At 41.3% G+C, this 25554-nt stretch overlaps 1 protein-coding gene across 18 annotated transcripts in view; it reads left to right on the top strand.

Moving 5' to 3' along the window:
- APBB2 (amyloid beta precursor protein binding family B member 2) overlaps positions 1–25554 on the top strand; it is a 375842-nt gene that overhangs the window by 77846 nt on the left and 272442 nt on the right. The window contains exons 4-5 of one of the 18 annotated variants that reach the window (XM_060299260.1): positions 9802–9894; positions 23532–23582. The exons of 15 other annotated variants lie outside the window; for them this stretch is intronic. The gene's annotated coding sequence lies outside the window, so the exon portion shown is untranslated. The remainder of the gene's footprint in view (positions 1–9801; positions 9895–23531; positions 23583–25554) is intronic. 2 more of the 18 variants (XM_060299261.1, XM_060299258.1) reach the window with 2 other exon arrangements.

The raw sequence follows: 25554 nt of genomic DNA, 5'->3' as shown, positions 1-25554 counted from the left end.
GTCGTAGGAGAGAATGCAGATCAGTCTAGATGCGTTTTCTAGATTATTTTATTTCCAAAAACTACTTTGTTTTTCATAAAAGTGGTAAGCTTTTTTATGCCCATTATCCATTTGTATAAAACAGAGTAAATTAAAATTTTTTCATTACCTCTGTCTTAATCATTACCAATAATTACTGGCTGAAAGATTTATACATTTGGTATATTATTTCAAGAATTTCAAGTACTTTCATTAATGGTTATATGAATTGGGTCTTTTATACAGAAAAAGGTAAATTTCACAAAACAGTTATTTTGCCAGATGGAAACTCTATGAATTGAAATGTCTTGGGTTTTGGGATTATAGTATGGTTTTATGTTTTCTGAAAATTGGACATTTTTTATAATATAATTAAAATGCTACCTACATTTTTATATCTACCTGTGCTATTTTTGCCTTTGTGTTGGTATGGTTCTCAATAGACTGCTGTGGAGACATTAAAATAATTATGTTAGAAACACGAAGACTGCAAATTTATATCTCTTCTTTAGTTATAACTGTGAAAATTGTGAATGCATAGAGGTTAAAAAGGAAAAGTCAGTGCTTTATTGTGATGTTTGGATTCCAGTTGGCCTTTTTTTTGTTTTCTAGTAAAGTTACAATTTTGTTTGGGGAATGACTTTTATTTTTAATGTGAACAAAATATAAATTTAGTCTTGGTGAAATTCAGAGACATTTCTCTTCTCTGGCATATAGCTAAAAGCTGACTTCTGCTATTGGACTTTAATCAGATATTAAAATCACATGATTAGATTTAGAACATGTTTTCTGCCGTTGCATTAGTGGGTCAAGCCATGCCTCCCTGTTCCCGGAGGGCTCAGTTCTCCAGGATGGCTTATCTGCTTCCTGCTCTTTCTTGTAATCTTCTCATTTCCACCTGGGTAGAGCTGACGTGTTTTGTTACCTGGCCCCTTTGCTTTCCTTGCAGTCCTCTGGCTGATAATGTCACTTCATAAAAATGCACCCATGGGCAACATGGAATTACTCTTTTTATTTTCATTGAAAAGAAAAAGCAGTAGGTAAGCTTTCATTTATTTCTCTAGGATGTGGGTATCATGATTTTTTTAACCCAGTCACTCCTTTCTGTCCTTTCTTTCTCTTTGGTGCCCTTTTAAAAATCTTTGTGACCTGTTTGCAGAATGATGAATGACCTTATGAGGAGTGTAGTATAATGTTCTAGGAGGATACGGTCCTATTGGTCTTGTTTTTCTTAGGGAGCTGAAACATACTAGGGCTGGGTGAGGGTAACTTCTTAACTGCCCTTTATTCTGAATAGAGCCTTGTGTTGACTGAAGTTAGGGGTTCGGAATGGCTGAGCCGTTGCAATTTGAGTTGTGGTACAATTACATTTTGTGAAGGCTCCTGCCTATTTATAATCATTTGGTCGCAGAATCAGATCAACTTGGTCACATTCGGTGAGCCTGATGCAAGAATAAAGAGCATGTCTGGAACTTGCTTTCGTTAGGAGAAACCACATTCTTGTGTAAACCTCTAATGAGGATGTTTATGATAAATATATGTACTGTATTACTAGAATTTGGAATATTACATCTTTTGACTTTTTATTTGTCTTTATATTTTTTATGTTACATAATCTGTGAGGTATTGGATTTCCTTTAAAAGCCTTCAAAGATAACATACTCCAATGACATGTAGTCAGTTTATTTTAGTGTAATTTCTGATGTAAGAACAAGCAGTAGTTTCTCAGTCCCATAGTGACCTGTAATGAATAAAACATTTAGTTTGATTATACTGTCCGAATAAGACCTATAGTATTCATGACACGATAACTGTTCAGAACTTCTGAAGTTTCCAAATTGATTACTATCTGCTGAGAGAAGAATTCGTCTTCATTTATAAACAAAAATAAGTCTATTGGATGTTTTTACGTAGACAGTATCCAAGCCAGTCATTTATTTAGAAAATGAATATCAACATCAGTCTAGCTTACTTTAGGAAATTGCTCTGTGCAATTTGCTAGTGTGCCCTTTTTAAGAATGAAAAAATTAGTTTTTCCTGCATTCTTCATGCTGCTGAGGCCCTTTGAAGACAGAATTTAGAATGTTAGTAACTCCTCTGTGCTTGGTTTCATAAGGGTGGTTTTCTTGACGACTTGAGGTTGTAAATAGTTTGTGAGGGCTGTGGCTCCTTTCTGGTGTCTGGTTAAAGCTTGACAGTGGCCATGCCTGGGAAAGTAGGAGGGTAACTAGTGGCTTTACCAAAGACTTATCTCAGAAATAGAAAGTCTGGAGTTCCAACCAAGACTTCAGGTCCTCGATGATTCTAAAATTGAATTAAAAATGACCACTGACCTTGAGGAGGCATTCATTTATGAGTGTTCAGAGATGCTGAGTTAATTTTACTTGGTTCAGTGCAATTCAGTTAAATTCCAAATGAACTTGTTAACGGTATTAACAAAGTCTACTTTGGTAGTTGCTGGAGGGAACAAAATGAAGTATCCTGGAGGAGAGATAGCCAGAATACAAGCCCTTCTGGGAGAGGTAACATTTTATTGAGCTTGTCCAGTGTGCTAAGGACTTAACACTCTCTTGGCTTCTGATGGGTTGGGACAGGGGTGGGGAGAATCCTCACAACAGTCCTATGAGAGAGACAGTATTACCTGTTTTGTAGATAAAGAATCTCAGGAGCTGAGAGATCAAATGGTTTTATCCAAGTTTCACATCTTGGATAAAATTTTTTTTTTTTCTTTTTGCGGTACACAGGCCTCTCACTGTTGTGGCCTCTCCCGTTGCGGAGCACAGGCTCCGGACACGCAGGCTCAGCGGCCATGGTTAACGGGCCCAGCCGCTCCACGGCATGTGGGATCTTCCCGGACCGGGGCACGAACCCGCATCCCCTGTATCGTCAGGCGGACTCTCAACCACCGCGCCACCAGGGAAGCCCTGGATAAATTTAATTTAAATCTGAACTTTTTTTAGATTTAAATTTGAATCTAATTTAAATTTGAATCTAAACTTTTTTTTTCTCAAACCTCATGCTATACCTGTGTAAATAAAAGCACAGCCTCTCAAGTGGTTGGCCTGTAGAAAACTCTGTATCTTTTTATATATCTTTCATCATTATTATAACTAATGAGATAATAAAGGCCCAAAGTACTGTATGAATAGGATGCTTTGGAATTTCCAAATAGAAAGAGGTTAATTTGGATGTAGATTAATCTGGAGAAGTGGCATTTTGCTATTTTTGATAAATGAATAAGAGGTAGGAGGTTGTAAGTGGATGGGGGTTTTCAAGGCTTTTTACCTGAGGAAAATACCTAATCAGAACCTCAGAGGTGGAAATAAAAATGCATGGCATGTTTGGGAGTCTGTCCACGATCTTACAGCCAAGGTATGTGGCCCAGCCATGCACTCTGTCAGCTTGCTGTGAGTTACCCAGAGGTATCTGGTTACTGAGGGAATCAGACCCTCCCAAGCAGCTACTTAGAGAAGGAAGGAAGAAGGTCAGCCTTGGACTTCCCTGACTGTCCCCGACCCTGATTCTACACTTGTTGTTTGGGGGGCTTCGAGCTTCTTTGCACTGCCTGCCTTGGGGGCCCCCATGATATTTGACAGTGGGGAGGGACCAAGGGGTTCAACTCTATGACAGTTTCAGTGTTTTCCCCGGTAGTATTCGTAGTTGAGCACTGCTGTGGTGTAAATGAATGTGTCCCCTCCTCAAATTCACATGGTGAAATCCTAACCCCCCAAAGATGATGGTATGAGGAGGTGGTGACTTTGGGAGGTGCTTAAGTCATGACGGTGGAGCCCTCGTGAATGGGATTACTGCCTTATAAAAGAGGCTCCAGAGAGATCCTAGCTCCTTCTGCCATGTGAGGAAACAGCGAGAACGCCAGCTATGAATCAGGAAAGGGCCCTCACCAGAAGGTGACTGTGCTAGCACCGCGATCTTGGATGTCCAGCTTCCAGAACTGTGAGAAATAAATTTCTGTTGTTTATAAACCACCCGGTCTCTGATATTCTGTCATAGCATCCCGAATGGACTAGGATAAATACCTAGCAGATGATAATCTCCCCTTTCCCCCACCCTGTTCCTGCAGTTTTGTCTTAGACAAAGAATATAGAAAAACGTAAAAGGTCAGCTACGCAGAACCCTTTATGAAGCTGTGATTGCCAGCCTCCAGCTTTGATATGTGATGCTTCTGGTTTGGTTCGTAGAGTCTGTGTTGTCTAGAAGAGCTTGACTTGTTTTGTGATGGGTTGGTTGTCTGGCAGTTTTGTGATGCAGTTTGAGACAAAGCAGGTCTGTTTTGATACTTATATTACATGCAGAAAAGGGACGGCTGTTTGAGATTGAATTATAAAGTAGATGCCACTGGAGAGCAATTTCTCAATATAGTTTAAAATTTAAAATCACCAGCAATTTCATAAATAGGTTCACTTACAACTATGCCAAGATATTTATACAAGGTATATTATATTACAGCATATTTGTAAAGAATGAAAACTCTATAAGTGTGCTGATTTGGAATTACATTATTTTTATATATACATATACATATACAACTTATATATGTATGTATGTATGTGCATGTGTCTATATAAAATGAAAAAATGTTTTGCAGAATCATGTGACTACCATTCCCTTTTGTATAAATGTTTTAAAGAAGATATTGTATATATGCTGGTACATACATTTTTTCCCCCTAGGGAGATATTACACTGAAAACCTTTTTCTTTTCCATATTATTTGAGTTTTCTAGCCATGTTCATTTGTTCATTTTCTTTCCTTTTAAACAAGAATCAAGAGCTAGCTGGGCAGTGTATGATCATGACCATAACCATTCGTTGTTGTTTTTTTAAAATAAATTTATTTGTTTATTTATGGCTGTGTTGGGTCTTCGTTGCTGCGCTCGGGCTTTCTCTAGTTGCGACGAGCGGGGGCTACTCTTCGTTGCGGTATGCGGTCTTCTCATTGTGATGGCTTTTCTTGTTGCGGAGCAGAGGCTCTAGGTGCATGGGCTTCAGTAGTTGCGGCACGTGGGCTCAGTATTTGTGGCTTGCGGGCTCTAGAATGCAGGCTCAGTAGTTGTGGCGCATGGACTTAGTTGCTCCGCGGCATGTGGAATATTCCCGGACTAGGGCTCGAACCCGTGTCCCCTGCATTGGCAGGTGGATTCTTATCCACTGCACCACTAGGGAAGTCCCATCCATTGTGTTTTAATGCAGTTTATAAAACCTTACTAAATGTTTGTAAAAACACTGTAAATTTTTTTCTCATGTTCGTCAGTCTTTGTTGCCTCTCTGCATGCAGAGGAAGAAGGTAATTTTTATGGGAAGAGTGGTAAAGTATGCGCTAAGCCAGCGAACGTTCCCTTGAAAGCTTATTAGTTTAAACACTGAGTTGGGAAAGAGAAAGGAGAAAGATATTTACCAAATGTGACTTGAAGGACACAGAATCCCTTCGTGCTGAAGTATGTCTGAAAGTGTACCCTTCTTTGCTTTAAATATGAGCTTTAGACTGAATTGTATTTGCTTTTCAGACCACAGGGCTGGAGGTGGCAGTGGAAGTCTTCAAAATCTGATTGCTCATCAGGAAAGCTGTTTGCTGAGAAAGGCCTGCCTGTTTGGAGTAGAAGTTAGGATTGATACACAGATAAAGTCAGGGTGCCTTTTAAATATCTTCTGACTTCTTGCTTTTCTCTTAATTAAAACCCCAGGCATGAGTCATAGGTCAAAGGAGATGACTCCCCTAAACTATTCCCGAAACAGTAACTGCTTAACTCTTCCACTCTTGGTAGGCTTCTCTGGAAACCATTGTATCTGTTTCTTTATGGTGTGATTTACCTCCTTTGGTCTCAGTTTGGATGCTGAAATTTAATCATAGGAAGAAGACAGTTTTACTTTAGAATGTAGGCAGTTGTCTGGAGAATAAACCCATTGTAACATCCCTTATGTATACATAGTTTGATCTCTAATCCGTGAGGTTTTGTTTTTAAATCAACAAGGCCATGGAATTTTTCTAGTTTCAAAAGAATTTTAGTGACTTTTTTTCCCCTAAAATGGTTTGATATATAGCTTACCAGTAACATTTATTTTTGCTTTATCTTCCTTTCTTTCTGCATAGCTTCTGTACTGATATCTGACCCTCTTATACTTAGTCATGGCAAGAATTATAGCCCCCATATTTCAAGGTGTTTGAACCATAGTGTAGGAATTGTAATCTATTAGGAATGTTAATACAGAATACATATATGTGTGTATATTTGTGTATGTATGTAATTATTTATGTTTATAATGTAGAAATGTCTGAAACAAGTCTGTCACAATATATCATGAGTGAGAAAAACTGATATTACCTTCAATACATACTCAGTTCCCCAAATAACTTGATAATTAAAATATTCAAGGTAACCAGTGTCTAGTATGGGGATCACAAACTCACATGCCTACCAGGACCTGACAGAAAAAGGGGAAAAGGGCACAATTAGGGACTTCCCTGGTGGTCCAGTGGTTAAGACTCCACACTTCCATTGCAGGGGGCACAGGTTCAATCCTTGGTCAGGGAACTAAGATCCTGTATGCCGCGCGGTGCGGCCGAAAAGAAAAAAAAGGTGGGGGGGGCATGATGACCACTCAGCTGTTGAGGAATGAGGGCCAGTGTTGCCTGATCTTCTAGTATTTCAAGAGAAGACATAAATTTGGATTTTTATGTGACTGCTCCCAGTCTTCAAGTGTTGGCAGTACATTTAAAATCATTCAGGGCTTCCCTGGTGGCGCAGTGGTTCAGAATCTGTCTGCCAACGCAGGGGACACGGGTTCCAGCCCTGGTCCGGGAAGATCCCACATGCCGCGGAGCAGCCTAGCCCGTGCACCACAACTACTGAGCCTGTGCTCTAGAGCCCACAAGCCACAACTACTGAGCCTGCGCTCTAGAGCCCGCGAGCCACAACTACTGAGGCTGCGTGCCACAACTACTGAAGCCTGTGCGCCTAGAGCCCGTGCTCCGCAACAAGAGAAGCCACCACAATGAGAAGCCCGAGCACCGCAACGAAGAGTAGTCCCCGCTCACCTCAAACTAGAGAAAGCCCGCGCACAGCAACAAAGACCCAACACAGCCATAAATAAATAAATAAATAAAAATAATTCAAACATTGTACTGCTGTATTTTTCCCTATGATGTTCTTTGTCAGCGAGTGTTATGATTGCTGCCTGTAGAGTAGGTGGCATGGGGCCTGAAAAATGTACGGCACGGCTCTTGCTTTCTAGCGGCACACAGTCTAGATGGGCCAGTGTGATGTGGGATGTTTAGTATGGGCAGTAAAGGCCACAGGAACCCTGAGGAGGTAGAAACAGGCATGAGCCAGACAATCCTGGGAAGATGTCCTAGAGGAGGTGGAACCTGCAGTGAACTTTAAAGGGCAGCAAGGGCCTTAAGATCCAGGGCACTGGAGAGGAGCAGGGAGGGTGATGGAGGGCAGAGGTGGGGTGATGGGAAGGTGTTTGAGGTGTTGGGACAGGACTGGGCACGTGAGGAGAAGGTGGAGGGCTTCAGAGCAGGTCTGTGCCCCGAAGGGAGCTCCACTGCGAGCAGGTGATGCTGTGATGGGGGGGCAGCATTCCGAGCACCAATCCCGCTGCAGCTTTTAGGATGAAGAGAGGGGAGAATTGAAGATGGTAAGAACAAATCCTAGACTTTCACAGCCATGTAGGAATAAGGAGCAGGGTCTTGGCTGGGGCTTCGTTATTATCCGTGAAAAGGAAGAAATGTAGATCAGTTTCGGAGGGTCCAGTCCATCAGAAAACTTTATTGACTCGGCCTTAAGAACACACCCATGTTGCCACCTTGACCCAGGCCACCATTCTGTCTTGCCTGAATTATTCCAAGGACCTGCTAGCTGCTTTCCTTGATTCTATCCTTGCCTCTCTTTAGTCTGTTCTCAGTAGAGTGATCCTGTTTAAACTCGTCATTCTACGACACCCCCCTGCTCAGAACTTGAAATGACTTCTCTGTCTTCATGGTAAAAGATGAGGTCCTTCCAGTTACCTGACAGGCACCATACTAAGCCTCCTCCTTTCCTCTCTGACCTCATTGCCTCATATTCTCCCCCTGGCTAAGTCCACTCCAGCCACACTGGCCTTTGAACACACTGGGCACATTTCTGCCTCAGGGCCTTTACATTTGCTGTTTCTTCTTCCTGTATCCTCTTCCCCAGATATCCACCTGGTGAACTTCCTCTCTTATTTACATCTTTGCTCAGGTGTTACCTTCCCAGTGAAACCCACCTACCTACCCTGATGGTATTGAAAATTGCGAACCTTCCTGCCCCTTTCCCCAAATCCCTCTTCTCCTTCTTTATTTTTTTTTCCTATAGAACTTATCACTTTATAACACATTGCATACTTACGTTTTAAGTTATTATCTTTCTACCCTCACTCTAAAATAAATTTGTACAATAGGAATTTGTGTAAATAGAAGTGGTAAAAGGCAGGGGTTTGGGGGGGCTTGTGTTCACTGGTATATCCCCATCATCTAGCATAATACCTGGTGGCGAGTGAGTGCTTGATAAATACTTGTTGCGTGAACGAATAAGTGGCTTTCAAGAGGCACGTAATATCTACTGCAAGTCTGTCACTGAGAATTAAAAAAAAAAAAAAAAAGATATAAGCCCTGCCCTCAGAGCACATGGTCTAGTGGGGAGGTGGCCAGGAATACAGAGTATATTGACTTAATATAGTGCGTCCAGAGTTCTATGCAAACACAAGTAATGGTGCAGATACAAAGGTGAGTAGATCACTGTTTCTGCTTTATAGGTTTCGTCTTCTAAGAGGATGTGTAAATTGAGACGAAAAATGACCAGGATTGTGGCGATGGGAGTGGAGAGGTCGGAAGAGACTGGGGAGGGACCCCAGTGGTGGGATTAACAGGATGTGGTGAATGACAGGGAGTACAGGGCTGATGGGCTGATAGCTGAGGCTCGTAGGTGGTAATGTTATCTGTATTAGGAAAGGCAGGTGGAGGAAGCAGGGTGGGAAGTAGCCACTAGAGACCCAGGAGGGATGTGATAGAGAATGAAAAATATAACATAGCTGCTAAGTTTTGTCTTTGGGAAATTAGGAGGCTGGAAATACTCATGCCCCAGTCAGGGAATTTGGGAAGGTAAATGAGTTCGTAGGACAGTAGGGGAAATGATGTGTGTATCTTACCAGACTGTCAGTTCCAGGAGGGCAGGGATTTTGTTTGTTTAGTGATGTATCTCTAGCACCTAGAATGCTGCCTGCGACATAGTACAATCTCAGTAAATGTTTATTGAATTGATGAATAACATGGTCGAATTTGGAGGGCGTAAATGGTTATAAGGTCAGAACTTGTTAAGGCTTAAATTGAGATTAAACACATTTAAATGATACTGGTTTTGGTATTTCTTTTAAAAAGAGCTTTGGTAATCATTTAGATGTAGGGCTTTAAAACGTTACAGTTTGCCTGGTCACACACCTGGTTTGAATAGAAGTCTTGATTTCAGTGTGGGGGTGTGCGTTTTACGGAAGTATAGTTGTCTTACAGTATTACATTAGTTTCAGGTGTACAACACTAGTGTTATTTTTTAAACCCATTTCACTATCAGGAGCGGGCAGTACAGATTAACACAGCAGTCCGTAATCCTGCATGCAAAGACGTGAGTGTCTGCATGAAAAGGTACACACGAAATAAGTGAGAATGTGTTTTTTTACACTTGCCTCCCATGACGATGAATGTCAACTGAATGTCCTGATTTTTCCTTGTGTTGGATCTTGGTTGCAGTGCAAATTGCTTATAAAAAAAATGTGGCCTGGCAGCAGCTGGTGCTTAGAGTGTGCGCCCACACCCGAAGACTTTTCTTTATGATTGGATTCGGTATGTAACAGAGTATTTTATAAAGGCAGTGAAAATTATATGTTGGTCTTTTTGGTTGTTATCAAAATGAGGTTAGGGTTGAGACATTGTTGAATGTAATATCCTTCCATTATAAAAGAAAGGTAGTTAATGTTCAAAATAGTGAGAATTGGGTTATCAGTCTAGCCTTTGGCACCGGTAGGACTAAACAAAAACAGAGTCCTGCCATGGCAGTGGTTCCAGCAGGGCAAAGGGCTGAATTATGTCCCCTCAAGATTCCTATGTTGAAGTCCCGACCCTCAGTACTTTGGAATGTGACTGTATATTTGGAGATAGGGTCTTTTTTTTTTTTTTTTTTTTTGCGGTACGCGGGCCTCTCACTGCTGTGGCCTCTCCCACTGTGGAGCAGAGGCTCCGGATGCGCAGGCTTAGTGGCCATGGCTCACAGGCCCAGCCGCTCCGCGGCACGTGGGATCTTCCCGGACCGGGGCATGAACCCGTGTCCCCTGCATCGGCAGGCAGACTCTCAACCACTGCGCCACCAGGGAAGCCCCTGGAGATAGGGTCTTTAAAGAGGTGATTAAGTTAAAATGAGGTCATGGAGGTGGGCTTTAAGCCATTATGACTGGTGTTCTTATAAGACAAAGAAATTTGGACACAGACACGTATAATGGGAAGACCACGCCAGGACATCTACCAGCAGAGGAGAGAGGCCTCAGAACAAAACAGCTTTGCCAACACCTTGATGTTGACACCTTCATCCTGGACTTAGAGACCTCCGTTGTGTAAGCCATACAGTCTGTGGTAGTTTGTTAGGGCAGTCCTAGCAAACTAATACAAGCTGAAGCCAGGTTTGTTCAGGGAAGCTTCCTCCTGTGACTTTCTCCATCACCTGGTTTCAGCATCACAGTCCCCCTGGGTGTCTGGAAGGGGGTGATTCCCTGGTGCCCTGGGTATTCCCCAAAAGAATGTGTCGATCTGAATGCTGACACATTCAGATTACCAGGCAACTATGGTGGCAATTCTTTGGGATATTCATTCACTTCCGATCATTTTTGTTTGAAGCTGCCTGCCTCGTCAGCATTTCCATTTCCCTCAGAAACTCAATTAAGAGTGTGAGATGAAGCAGAGGCGCTTATCTTACAGCTTTTCCATGACTTGATGTCTCAACTTTCATTGATGTGTATAGTCCACGCTCTGCAGAACGGAGGAGATGCCTGCGGAGACAGGGCGGCTTTGTGGACGGCTGTCTTTGCTGGGAATTGGGCCATGTGTGTGAGACACCAGGGTTTCAAGCCAAGTCTGCTTTCTCAGGAGACCATCTCTGGCATCTTGAAATTTAAGTGAAGCTTAATTTAATCCCTGGTTTTCACAGTAAATCTGTAGGCTTAAATCTCACAGTAAGTCTGTGTTACTTACAGTAGGAGTTGGAAAACCATTGACTTCCTTTAGCCTGTTTATTTGAATTTGATTCACTGGGAAAATCAAGAAACAGAGCACCAGAGGTGTTTCAAAAACTTAAAAAATGTTCACTCCACATTCCAGTAGATTTACTTTCACAGTGGGTTGGGCAAGTGGAGTCTATAATTAATTAGGTTAAAATAAATGTTGGTTTTGTTCCATGGCTCCTATGCTTAGAGAACATGAGAACTTTTCTCTTGAATTCTTTCTTGATTGGGTTCCTGGGACACTCAACATCAGGATATTGAGAGCATCCGAAGCCTATAGTGAAGTGTTCCCGTTCTCTACTGTGTGTCCAGTGTCAAATAGACATGTTTTTTTGGGGTTTTTTTTGGCTGCGCCTTGAGGTATGTGGGATCTTAGTTCCCTGACCAGGGATCGAACCCGTGCCCCCTGCATTGGAAGCATGAAGTCTTAACTACTGGACCAGCAGGGAAGTCCAAGTTTGATTTTAATATATCTGTTTTGGTCGACTTTTCTGAGTGATATCATGAAGAGTGCTTCTTCAAAGTCCTTATTTTCATATATTGCTATTACGTAAGAGAGATGAGCTGTCATTATAATTGAGAGCAATTTAAACTCTTCTGCTTTAAGTTATGAAATAACTTGTTTTGGCTGTGCCATCTCCCAGCCTGGCCTTTTCAGCAAATTTCTGTGGCTCATGGGGACAGATGACCCTGAGTGCTAGCAGCACCTGCAATCAGAATAGTTCTCATTCCAGGGCCCACACAACAGGGTGTGTTTGAAAGCACTTGGAAGCAAAGTATAAGCAACACACTGTACGCTTCATCATAAAACACTGTACTGGAATCTGCCTTGCCTCCAACCTGGGAAGCCACTCTCCCCTCTATCCTAAGATTTTGTTACAGTTTCCCTCTCTATAAAGGAAGAAAGAGTAAATGGAAATTTCTTCACTAGGTTGGAAAATGAAAATACTTAGATGAGGAAAAAGGTGATAACAGAGCTTGTATTTGAAGATGACCAAAATCTGGGTGGAAAGACAGTCCTGGAAGAGTGAGTTAGTAATTTTTATTCACCTAAATAAATTGTTTATCCAGCTTATTATTCTTTAACAAAGGCAATTGTTCCATGCTTAATTAATTGTAGACTATGTATCCAACAGATTGTATGGACCAGAATGTATTTCATCTATAGGAAAAGGAAAAAGAAAACACCCTTAGAAAGGATTTAAATCAGGGGTCAGAGACTTACAGCTAAGAGGCCAGATCTGGCCTACGGCCTGTTTTTATATGGCTCACGAGCCTAGAATGGTTTTCACATTTTTAAATGACTGAAAGAAATTAAAAGAAGAATAATACTTTGTGACACGTGAAAGTTATACATAGTTCAGTGTTCATCAGTAAAGTTATATTGGAATACAGCTGTGCTTATTCACTGATGTATTGTGTCTGGCTGTTATCATGCAGCAGCAGAGCTCAGTAGTTGTGACTGAGGTTCTGTGGCCTGCAAAGTGTAAGTTAGTTACTCTCTGGCGCTTTACAGAAGATCTTTGCCACTCTGGTTTGAATAATTGTTTAAATTTGTTCATATTTTTTATTATTATTATTTCCTGTGTACTCTGCTGGTTTTGATGTGCAGTGTGGAAAATCCTCACGTAGGATGGCAGGTTATTCCATAAACTCATCTTTTAGTTTACAGAATCCCTTCTATAGCATCTCTAAAGATGGCTACTGAATATCTTCTTGGTCGCTGGAAATTTAGCTGCAGTCATTAGGAAAGCAGACCAGCAGTCCTTTTTATTTTTCCCTAACCAAATCATTTATTCGACAAAGATTTAGTGAGTGCTGACTGTACACCACCCACTGTTCTGGGCAGTGGAGGTGAGTGATGATCCTAACAGACAAGGTCCCTGCTCACTGGGACCATGCGTTCTTGTGGTAGGAGGTGGGCCATAGACAAATAAATATATAATGTATTGGGGTAATAAGCACAATGAAGAAAAATCAAGGGATGAGAGAGAGATAGAGCAAGAGAGGGCTGCTTAAGAGGTGGTGATGGGCAAAGGCCTCCTAGAGTAGTTGCAGTTGAGCAGGACTTAGTGATATGGAGACCCAGGAGGTGGCATTCTAGGTGCAGGAAACTGCAAGGACAAAGGCCCTCAGGTGGGAGTGAACTTGGCATGTTTGAGAAACAGCCAAGATGCCCTTGAGGCTAGGGCAGAGGGAACAAAGGGAAGAGTATTGCCGAGTAAAGCCACAAAATATGGGGGTGGAGTAAGGGACAGGTTGCGAAGGGTACAGGACAGAATAAGGACCTGAAATATTCATTTCTCAGAGATGACAGGGTTTTGAGCACAGCTGACTTGATCTGACTTACATTTTAAAAAGGATCACTGAAACAAGTGGGACTACATTAAACTAAAAAGCTTCTGCACAGCAAAGGAAACCATCAACAAAATGAAAAGGCAACCTACTCAACGGGAGAAAATATTCACAAATCATATATTGGATAAGGGGTTCATATCCAAAAAATGTATAAAGAACTCATACAATTCTACAGCAGGAAAACCAAATAATCCAATTAAAACATGAGCAGAGAAACTGAATAGACATTTTTCCAAAGAAGACGTACAAATGGCCAACAGGTACTGAAAAGGTGCTCCCTGTCACTAATCATCAGGGGAATGCAAATCAAAATCACAGTGAGATAATCACCTCACATCTGTAAGAATGGCTTTTATCAAAAAGACAAGCACAACAGGTGTTAGTGAGGATGTGGAGAAAAGGAAACCCTCGTGCATTGTTGGTTGGAATGTAAATTGGTGCAACCACTGGAAAACAGTATGGAGGTTCTTCAAAAAATTGAAAATAGAACTGCCATAGGATCCAGCAATCCCACTTCCAGGTAAAAATCCCAAGGAGATGGAAACAGGATCTTAAAGAGATATTTACCTTCCCATGTTCATTGCAGTATTATTCACAGTAGCCAAGATATGGAAGCAACTTAAATGTCTGTCAACAGATGAATGGATAAAGAAGATGAGAAGATGTTATATATATACATGTATACATACACACATATACATACACGCAATGGAATATTATTCAGCCGTGAGAAAGAAGGAAATCCTGCCATTTGTGACAACATGGATGGACCTTGAGGGCATTATGCTAAGTAAAATAAGTCAGACAAAGAAAGACAAATACTCTATGGTATCACATAAGTGTGGAATCAAAAAGAAAGCATTGGACTCATAGAAACAGTAGAAGAGAGGAGAGGCTTGTAAAAGGGTATAAACTTTCAGCTAGAAGGTGAATAAGGTCTAAGGATTTAATGTAAAGCATGGTGACTGTAGTTGATAACACTATATTGTGTAATTGTAAGAGAATGGAACTTAAATGTTCTCATCAAAAAAAAGAAAAAAAGAAAAATACGTGAGGTGATGGATGTGTTAATTAGCTAGGTGAGAGGAAACCTTTCACAATGTCTATCAAATCACCACAATGTATACTTTAGATATCTTACCATTTAGTATGTCAATTATCCCTCAGTAAGGCTGAAAAAATATCATTTAAGCTATAAGTGTATTTCCTCTACTGTGTAGTTTATTGCAGATGATGGCATTTTGTGGATTAAACAACAACGACAAAAAAACAAAAACCATGTCAGTACACTAGTCAAAACAGTTAGCTTTTTTTTTTTAACATCTTTATTAGAGTATAATTGCTTTACAATGGTGTGTCAGTTTCTGCTTTATAACAAAGTGAAAAACAGCTAGCTTTAAAAGGTGCTGAAGGGGAATTCCCTGGCGGTCCAGTGGTTAGGACTCCGTGCATCCACTGCAGGGGGCATGGGTTCAATCCCACTGCAGGGGGCATGGGTTCAATCCCTGGTTGGGGAACTAAGATCCCCCATGCCGTGTGGCACAGCCAAATAAATAAATAAATAAATAAATAAGAAAAGGTCCTGAAATATTGTCGAGTGACTTTTCTTTGACATAATTGATGTAAGGCTGCCGTAAAGGTGGGATCAAAACAGTAGTGATTAGGGCAGTATCTTGTTAGGTGAGTATTCAAAGGTTTTAGGTATATGATCAGCCCAGGTCTCATCAGGAAACAGGTGGCACATTCATACTGAGAACTTGGACTGAGAACAGGACTGAGATCTGCATCGCCCTGGGGCTTGTGGCAGCCAAGCTCCTCCCACCTGGGGGCCTGAGGGGTGAGGGGGGAGACAGAGAGCTGTGTGTAGTGGGCCACTGGACAGGACTTGTGACCTGAGAGCCTGCAGGGAGGGAGCTGTTTTCCTCCTTCCTTCTGCTCTCCTGTGGTTGTCCTCCTGTGGAACGTCCACATTGGTCAAACCCAACCAGGAGCCAGAGGGTAAGGGAGCATGATTGTTTGTTTGTTTGTTTTTATTTTTATGGAAGTATAGTTGATTTACAATATTGTGTTAGTTTCAGGTATACAGCAAAGGGATTCAGATATATATATATATATTTTCAGATTATTTTCCATTATAGGTTATTACAAGATATTGAATATTGTTCCCTGTGTTATACAGAAAATCCTTGTTGCTTATCTATCTCATATATAGTTGTATGTGTCTGTTAATCCCATATTCCTCATTCCCCACCCCACTCCTGCCCGTGTTCCCCTTTGGTAACCATAAGTTTCTTTTCTATGTCTGTGAGTCTGTATTATTTTTGCTTTTTTTTTCTACATCTTTATTGGAGTATAATTGCTTTATAATGGTGTGTTAGTTCCCGCTTTATAACAAAGTGAATCAGTTATACATATACATATGTTCCCATATCTCTTCCCTCTTGTGTCTCCCTCCCACCCTCCCTATCCCACCCCTCTAGGTGGTCACAAAGCACCAAGCTGATCTTCCTGTGCTATGCCGCTGCTTCCCACTAACTATCTATTTTACATTTGGTAGTGTATATATGTCAATGTCACTCTCTCACTTTGTCACAGCTTACCCTTCCCCCTCCCCATATCCTCAAGTCCATTCTCTAGTAGGTCTGTGTCTTTATTCCTGTCTTACCCCTAGGTTCTTCATGACATTTTTTTCCTTAAATTCCATATATATATATGTTAGCATACAGTATTTGTCTTTCTCTTTCTGACTTACTTCACTCTGTATGACAGACTCTAGATCCATCCACCTCATTACAAATAGCTCAATTTCGTTTCTTTTTATGGCTGAGTAATATTCCATTGTATATATGTGCCACATCTTCTTTATCCATTCATCCGGTGATGGACGCTTAGGTTGTTTTCATCTCCTGGCTATTGTAAATAGAGCTGCAATGAACATTTTGGTACATGACTCTTTTTGAATTATGGTTTTCTCAGGGTATATGCCCAGGAGTGGGATTGCTGGGTCATATGGTAGTTCTATTTGTAGTTTTTTAAGGAACCTCCATACTGTTCTCCATAGTGGCTGTATCAATTCACATTCCCACCAGCAGTACAAGAGTGTTCCCTTTTCTCCACACCCTCTCCAGCATTTATTGTTTCTAGATTTTTTGTTGATGGCCATTCTGACTGGTGTGAGATGATATCTCATTGTAGTTTTGATTTGCATTTCTCTAATGATTAATCATGTTGAGCATTCTTTCATGTGTTTGTTGGCACTCTGTATGTCTTCTTTGGAGAAATGTCTATTTAGGTCTTCTGCCCATTTTTGCATTGGGTTGTTTGTTTTTTTGTTATTGAGCTGCATGAGCTGCTTGTAAATTTTGGAGATTAATCCTTTGTCAGTTGCTTCATTTGCAAATATTTTCTCCCATTCTGAGGGTTGTCTTTTGGTCTTGTTTATGGTTTCCTTTGCTATGTGAGTCTGTATTATTTTATTTTTCTCTGTCTGATTACTTCACTTAGTATGATACTCTCTAGGTCCATCCATGGTGCATGTATCTTTTCAAATTAGATTTTTCATCTTTTCCGGAAATATGCCCAGGAGTGGGATTACTGAATCATACGGTAACTCTTTTGAGTTTTTTAAGGAACCTCCATACTGTTTTCCATAGTGGCTGTATCAACTTACATTCCCACCAACAGTGCAAGAGGGTTCCCTTTTCTCCACACCCTTTCCAGCATTTATTGTTTGTAGACTTTTTGATGGTGGCCATTCTGACCAGTGTGAGGTGATACCTCATTGTAGTTTGGATTTTCATTTCTCTAATAATTAGAGATGTTGAGCATCTTTTCATGTGCTTGTTAGCCATCTGTCTGTCTTTTTTGGAGATATGTCTGTTTAGGTCTTCTGCTCATTTTTTGATTGGGTTGTCTGTTTGTTTGTTTGTTTTTGATATTGAATTGTATGCACTATTTGAATATTTTGGAAATTAACCCCTTGTTGGTTGCATCATTTGTCTCCCATTCTGTTGGTTGTGTTTTTGTTTTGTTGATGGTTTCCTTTGCTGTGCAAAAGTTTATGTTTGATTAGGTCCCATTTATTTATTTTTGCTTTTATTTCTTTTGCCTTGGGAGACTCACCTAAGAAAATATTGCTGTGATTTATGTCTGAGAATGTTTTGCCTATGTTCCCTTCTAGGAGTTTTGTGGTGTCATGTCTTATATTTAGGTCCTTAAACCATTTTGAGTTTATTTTTGTATATGGTGTGAAGGAGTGTTCTATTTTCATTGATTTACTTGAGCCTGTCCAGATTTCCCAGGATTACTTGCTGAAGACACCGTCTTTTCTCCATTGTATATTCTGGCTTCCTTTGTTGAAGATTAACTGACTTTAAGTTTATGGGTTTATTTCTGGGCTCTCTATTCTGTTTCATTGATCTATATGTCTGTTTTTGTGCCAGTACCATGCTGTTTTGGTTACTGTAGCTTTGTAGTATTGTCTGAAGTCTGGGAGGTTATGCCTCCAGCTTTGTTCTTTTTCCTCAGGATTGCTTTGAGGGAGTGTGTTGTCAAGTGGGTCAGCTTCCTGGAGCAAAGAACAGAGAGGAAAAGTGGAGGGGCGAGTGGAATCTTAGATCTTAGGCAATACCTATGACCCTTTTTAGGAGTTCCAACACTCTGTTGCTTGCCCTCCCCCACCCTAACCCCACCCATAGATACACCACAGCTGAGTGTGTGCGTGTGCGCGTGTGTGTGTGTGCGCGCGCGCACACACACACACACTCCGTAAGTTCCCTCTGGTATCCTGTGATCACTTTTCTCATGAGTGCAGGGGAGCAGTCTTATAATATATGCCATTGGACACACAAGGAAGGGTTTGGAGAGCCCCACAATCCCATCTTTCATTCCTGAAAAATTCAAAGCACATGTGTGTTATTGATGGTAGAATAGAGCATTTTATTATTTTTTTTAAAAGTCTCTTGTATAGTTGGATACAGAAGGAAAAATACACTGAGACAGAATTTAATACCTTGGTGAACTATATTCAGTTTTGGTTATTATTCTGGTTAAAAACAAACAAAGCAAGCATTGATTTTTAGCCTCTTTGATCCAAATGGTTTTAGTTTTCCACTGTTGGGCATGTTAAAACTTTGAAGACACAGAAGTACGATTCAGTAAACTGCTTCTTTCAGCAACTTCTGTGATGTCCTGGGGCACTGGAAGCCTTCGGTTTCCTTTCAAGGCAGGAGCAGTTAACTCTGAATCACTCACTCTCTGTGCGAAGTCAGGACCTTTATATTTGGTACCAGAGGGCACAGAAGAATTTTTTTTTGATGATTTGATATTTTAAAAATATTTGACTTTTCATTTGACTTAAAGAATCCAAGGTTCTAATAACAGAACGGTCAACTTGGCCATTAGAAAGAGGTCTATAGAAAGAGGAATATGCACAAGCCGATTTTAGGCGTTACTTTGTAGAGGGTGGTCCCTGTAGGACGAACTCAAACTGTATCGCTGGTAAAACTCATTTGCCTCTGCCCTTTTTCTGGGCTCTGGATGAAAACCAAGATCTGTGGCACATTCCCTGAATGTTCTTGGCCCCCGAGTTGGAGGTCTCACTGAGGACTCATGGGGAAAACAAAACTCTCTCTTTTCTATTTATGGTTATCAGCCCTGTTGTAAAACTTAAATATAATTTGTTTTGCTTTAAGGTCAATGAAAAAAAGTCATCTTGAACTTTGCATTAGTTGTCAAGCACCAGAACAGGGTATGTTTTTGTTTCATGGCTTTTGCCCGTGGGTAAGCTTTGCAGCTCAGGATCGTTCATGCGGTTGCAGACCATTGGGCTTGGGGAGCACCCACTGTGTGAGGCCGTGTGTTAACATGTGGCGGCTGAAGCATGAGTGAAGCGGGGTCCTAGTCCTGAGTTAGTTTATATGATTCTTCTCAGGAGATTGGATGCATGAGCGGATACACGGCCTGTAGAGAAAGAGCGCCTCCAGGGATGAGGCGAGGACTGTGGACAGTTTCCGGGAGAGGGGCTGGCTTTCTGACTGGAGAGCAAAAGCACTGTTGGCTTTGAACCAGGACTTGGAGGATCCCCCGCGGAACAAAGTCACGCAGTGGTGTATTTGAGTGAGTTCTGACTTCAATTGTAAGCCTCAGTTTTCCTCATCTATAAAATGGTGATGATATCTTTACCACCCATATCACAGTACTTTTATGAGACTAACTTCCAAAATGCACCACAACCAGTGAAATACTCTCAATGCTGTTACTTATTACTATGGTTAATATTGTCAAATGGTGTCTGTTAAATAGTTACATAGCTGTGAGGAGCTGTAGTTTTCCAGGAGTTAGATCTAAAAAAAGAGTTACTGTTACTCATGGTGGTTTATTAGGCTAGCTTCACATAGGAAGGTTTTTATATGTGGAAATGTAGCTGATCTCACAAATGTGGTGGAGAGAGCCATTTACTGAAGTGGAGAGGAATCCTTGAACAGTATCTGAAAGGCCGAGTTCCCTTTTTTTAGGGAAGAATCAGGCATAGGATGGTTCAGTATATTAATGTGTAGGTACCTAAAGTTCTGGGTTTGAGATGGCTGTGGAGTGTGGGACTTGAAACTCTGTGATTCTTTAAGGAAAAAAGCAAAAACAAAAAAATCAAAACCAAAAAATAAGCCATGCTTAAAAAAGGAATTGAACATCCTAAGAGTCTTTCTGAGAACTTAAGAACTTGAGTTGATTTAGGGAAGTAGGAGATGTGGTACATCCCTTCCTGTGTATGTTCATTAAAACATCGTGAATTAAGCTGGAGAAACTGGAGCCTGAAGCATGTTCGTGTTGTATGAGGGGAAGGACATACATGTATGAGACTAGGTTTAAAAAACACGTGCCACACATTCAGCTGGAGATCCTCATTTGAATTCATTCCCCAGATAGGCCCTAGTCAGGCGTTTCATTGTCACCCCTTTTGCTAGAATGACTGAACCACTCTTCTTTAGGATTGATTTTATAGGGAGTTTATGAGCCAATCAAGAAAACTGACCTCATTGTCACATTATTTTCTCCTTTTTTAAAATAGACTTTATTTTTTTTGAACCGTTTTAGATTTACAGGAAGATTGAGAAGATAGTACAGAGTTCTCATTAACCTCTCACCCTGTTTGCCCTATTATTGACATCTTACATTCATATGGTACATTTGTTACAATTAATGAACCAGTACATACATTTTTATTAACTAAAGTCCATAGTTTGTTCAGATTTCCTTAGTTTTTGTCTAGGTCAAAAACTGTCCTTTTCACTCGTATCTTTACCTCATCACATAGGGCAGTGGTTTCCTGATAATAGTGGCTTTTCAACAATTATTGGTTGAGTGAATAAAGAAAGAAGATGTAATACCTGCCCTTAAATTGTTACAATGTAGTAGGAAAGGATCAGGCCGCCATGCAAATGACATACACACTAGTGCTTAAAGAGTTTAGAAGCAGATGGGCTGTATTTGAATGAAGCCTGGCACTGCCACTTACTGACCCTGTAACTGGGTAGGTCACCCAGCCCCTCAAAGCCTGTTTCCTCACTTGTGAAAAGAGGTAATGACAGCTCCTACCTCAGTGGGGTAGGAAAGAAATGAGTGAAGTAAAGATTGCATGCGACAGCATGTGAACAGGGCCTCACACGTGGGAAGCTCTCAGTAAATGTCAGCTTCAGTGTTTACCTTGCAGGGTAGAATGTGATAGGTATGCTGAGAGGTACAAGGTGTAATGGGGAGTCTGAAAAGGGGAGATGCATAAAGTGGGGTGGAGGTTGGGAAAGTTTTCCGAGAGGGGGTAGCCTTTGAGATTGACCTGAAAGAATAAATCAGCTTTCACCAGAGGCCCAGTTATTGGAGGGAGAAAAATGCCAGATTGAGACAATATAACACACAAAGTTACAGAGGTGGAAGGCGTGAGAGGGTGTGTTCTAGAGAAAAGAAAATAATCTACTATAGATGGACTGTGGTCTAATATGGCAAGAGAATAGGACAAGGGAGATAAAACTATGGGGTCATAAATGTTTTTGATATAAATTTAAACTTTTAACTCTAAAATTTTTCAAATATAGAAAAAAGTAGAAGGAATATACTACAATGAAAACCCATAGAACCCCTATCTGATTTCAGTAACTATTAGCATTTTTCTTATTTACTTCATCTGTGTAAATTTACATATATTATTATTATTATTTTTTTTTTAATTTATTTTTGCTGTGTTGGGTCTTCGTTTCTGTGTGAGGGCTTTTTCCAGTTGTGGCAAGCGGGGGCCACTCTTCATCGCGGTGCGCGGACCTCCCACCATTGCGGCCTCTCCTGTTGCGGAGCACAGGCTCCAGACGCGCAGGCTCAGCAGTTGTGGCTCACGGACCCAGCTGCTCCGCGTGTCCCCTGCATTAGCAGGCAGACCCTCAACCACTGCACCACCAGGGAAGCCCTACATATATTATTTTTTGCTGAGCCATTTCAAAATAAATTTTAGATATCATGGCATTTTACCCCTACGTACTTTAGCATTCATCTCCAAGAAATAAAGACGCTGCCTTATGTGAATGCAGTACTATTATGATGGCCAACAAAATTAATTGTAGTCCTCAAATATCATTTATTATCAGTCCATAGTCAAATTTCCCAAAGACTTAATCCCCTAAGTCTTTAGCATTGAAAAAAAAGTTAAACCAGAATCCAAGCTAAAGACCGTGTACTGCATTTTATTTGATTGTCGTGCCTCTTACGTCTCCTCAAATCTAAAATTCCTACTAAGATATTAAGACTCTGAGGCTTTGGAGCACCGAGAAGATTATGGTGCTTTCCCCTCCCCCACCCCATCTACCATCCATCTAATTCAAAATAAAAACAATATTGAATTTCAGTAAAAGAAATTTAAGCAAGTCCAAGTAGATTCAGATTTTTTCTCCCATCAAGATGATGACTTTGATGCTATCGAAATCTCAAGTGATCACATTTTTAAATACCTCAGCATATGCTTATTTGCCTTGAATGGTCCAGCTCTAGACTCACAGAACTCAATAGCAATAAAGTGACTCACTGTTTTCAGTTGAGCTGAATGTCTAGCGTGTCTAAACTTCACAGATAGGAAACCACATCCTTAATAGACACACAGAAGTGATTTTTAGTCCCATTGTACATATAAGCCTTCCAGACACTAAGTTCCAATCCTTTTGGGTAATTTCACAGTGAGTTTCACAATATTCCTTTAAGGCAAAAAGTCACTTAGGCCTGTGGGTTGGAAAACAGAGGATGCAGAACCTTGTTGGTCCTACTTTAACCGGGAACACTCTGGTTACAAAGTGCCTCCTTTGTTTTTGGCCCTTCCTGAGTCACAGGTACCTATGGCTGGGCAAGAGTCTGGAATAGCTGCGGGTATGGGAGTGGGCATGAGGTGCCCACCTGCCTGGGCTGCAACTTCTGCAACTCATAGGATAAACCTGGCATCCTTTGGAACAACACGGAAGAGAAGGAGGTATTTGGGGAGTGCTTTCCTGCAAATGCACACCCTCTAATTGCCTTTTCCTGACGGTCTTTCCTTGTTACGTTTGGAAGGGAGGCTCCTCTGAGGACCATTTCTTTGCACCTCGCTTGCAGGTGCACAGTGAGTGCTGCTTTAATTTATTGCACTTTGCCTTGTCGGGGAACCCAGCCCACCCCACCTCTGCTGGGAGAAACGCATTTCCACCTCCTTTTCAACTTCATGAGGTTCTGTTGACCCACTTGGAAGAGGTTCATTGTAGCACCTGCTTGTTTTTTCTTCTGTCCTTAATTTGGTTTGCCTTTTATTGTCTTCCAACTGAATGGATTCTTTCTCTTTCTTCTAAGGGAAAGGAACCTGAGAAAAGCAATGCTTGTGGTGGTGACTGCTTGCTAAGGGTAATTACTGTTTTATGTTAATCTACATGATAAAATGAGCAGACAGGGAATTGCTAAATTCACCATCTTGTTATTTCCCAAGTCTGGTCCTCTTAAGTATATTTGTTGCTTAAATAAAGATGTAACCATGCAAAGTAGAAATGTCCAAATGTACAGTTTTTTATGCATGTGTATATATAGCATTTAAAATTTTTATTTCCATCAGCAAGAGTCATTATAGAATACTTGGAAATTACAGGAAAGCAGAAAGAAGAAACCCAGAGATAACTAGCATTAACACTCTGAATTTATGTCTGGTCATTTAGTCTACATGTTATTTCTCCTTAAATGGGCAGTTTCACTATTACAGTCTAGGACTTCTTGCTCCTGGGAAGTGTGGTCCATAGATCAGCAGCATCAACGTGTCTTGGGAGCTTGTTAGAAATGCAGAATCTGGGTTAGCCTCTTGTTTGCATCCCCCCACACCCCAGAAAAAGAAATGCAGAATCTTGGGCTCTACCACAAACATACTGAATCGTAATTTGTATTTAATGATACTACGTATCCATTAAAATTTGGAAGCACTTCTCCAGAACACAGTATACCCAGGACAGCAGGTGAAGTGGGTAGGACCCAAAGGCCAAGACTGTTTTTCTCCATTTTCCCTGTGACACTCTTTCCTAAAATAATTTCCTCAGTATGTGATAAAGACAAAAATGAGGTCAATTTTCTAGCAAGACATAGTAGCCTTGATAAGGAACCCAGCTGTCTCATGCATAAACATTTCATTTAGCAAACATACATTAGGTGCCTGCTGTGTTCCAGGGCACACACGCGGCAGTCACGAAGCCTGCCGTTAAGGCTTGCGTGTACTGCAGTAGAAACATATAGAGGGCAAGGGGAGGGGGTGGGTGGTGCTACAGGGATTGAGCTTGGAAGTCAGAAAGAAAAATGGTTTCTGGACTGAGTCTTGAAATATAATTCAGTGAACATGAGTTATGAGTATTGCTAGGCTCTGGAGAGAGCACAAGGCTGGATAAAATAGATCCCTTCCTTCAAGGAGTCTGTGCTTGATTTAAGGACAGGGGACAGTGTTTAAAATGATAAATAAAATCGGAAGCACCTTGGTGTTAGGGTAGAACCAGAAGATCAGGGTCTGAATATCAACTTTACAGCTCTGTGACCTCGGACGAGTTATTTCACCCGTCTGAGTATCCATTTCTTCCGTAGATAGAAGCAAAATAACGTAAACTACTTCACAGAATTTCAGTGATTTTTTTTTTTTTTTTAATTGGCTGCATTGGGTCTTCGTTGCTGCGTGCGGGCTTTCTCTAGTTGCGGCGAGCGGGGCAGCGAGCGGGGGCTACTCTTCATTGCGGTGCACGGGCTTCTCATTGTGGTGGCTTCTCTTGTTGCGGAGCATGGGCTCTAGGCGCGCGGGCTTCAGTAGTTGTGGCTCGTGGGCTCAGTAGTTGTGGCTCGCAGGCTCTAGAGCGCAGGCTCAGTAGTTGGGGCTCACGGGCTTAGTTGCTCCGCGGCATGTGGGATCTCCTCAGACCACGGCTCGAAACCGTGTCCCCTGCATCGGCAGGCGGATTCTTAACCACTGCGCCACCAGGGAAGGCCCTCAGTGATTTTTAAATGAGGTAACGTAGTAAAGTTCTTGCCTACAGTGAGTACAGAATCAGTACCGTGTGGCAAAGATATTTAAAAAGTGTCAAGTGAGTGCCATAGATAGAAGTATTGAGGAGAAACAGAGAAAAGAGAGGCTGCTTCTACCTGGACTGCGAGAGACCTTGTGGCCAATATGGCCCTGAGGATGTGAATGAGGAAGAGTGGGCCAATGGGAACCAAAGTGAAAGATGAAGCTGCACTTTTGAGACTGGATAGACTGAGAAGAGAGGTAATAGAAACAAGGGATCAAGTTTGGTGGAGGAGAATTCTGTTTCCAACACATTCAGTTTGAGGCAGCTGCTGAAAGCTGCGCTTCTGG

This window comes from Globicephala melas, chromosome 5 (assembly GCF_963455315.2).
Source record: "Globicephala melas chromosome 5, mGloMel1.2, whole genome shotgun sequence".
NCBI classification, from domain to species: Eukaryota; Metazoa; Chordata; class Mammalia; order Artiodactyla; family Delphinidae; genus Globicephala; species Globicephala melas.
Note: the sequence above shows the minus strand (reverse complement) of the source record. Positions and strands in the feature narration are given on the sequence as shown.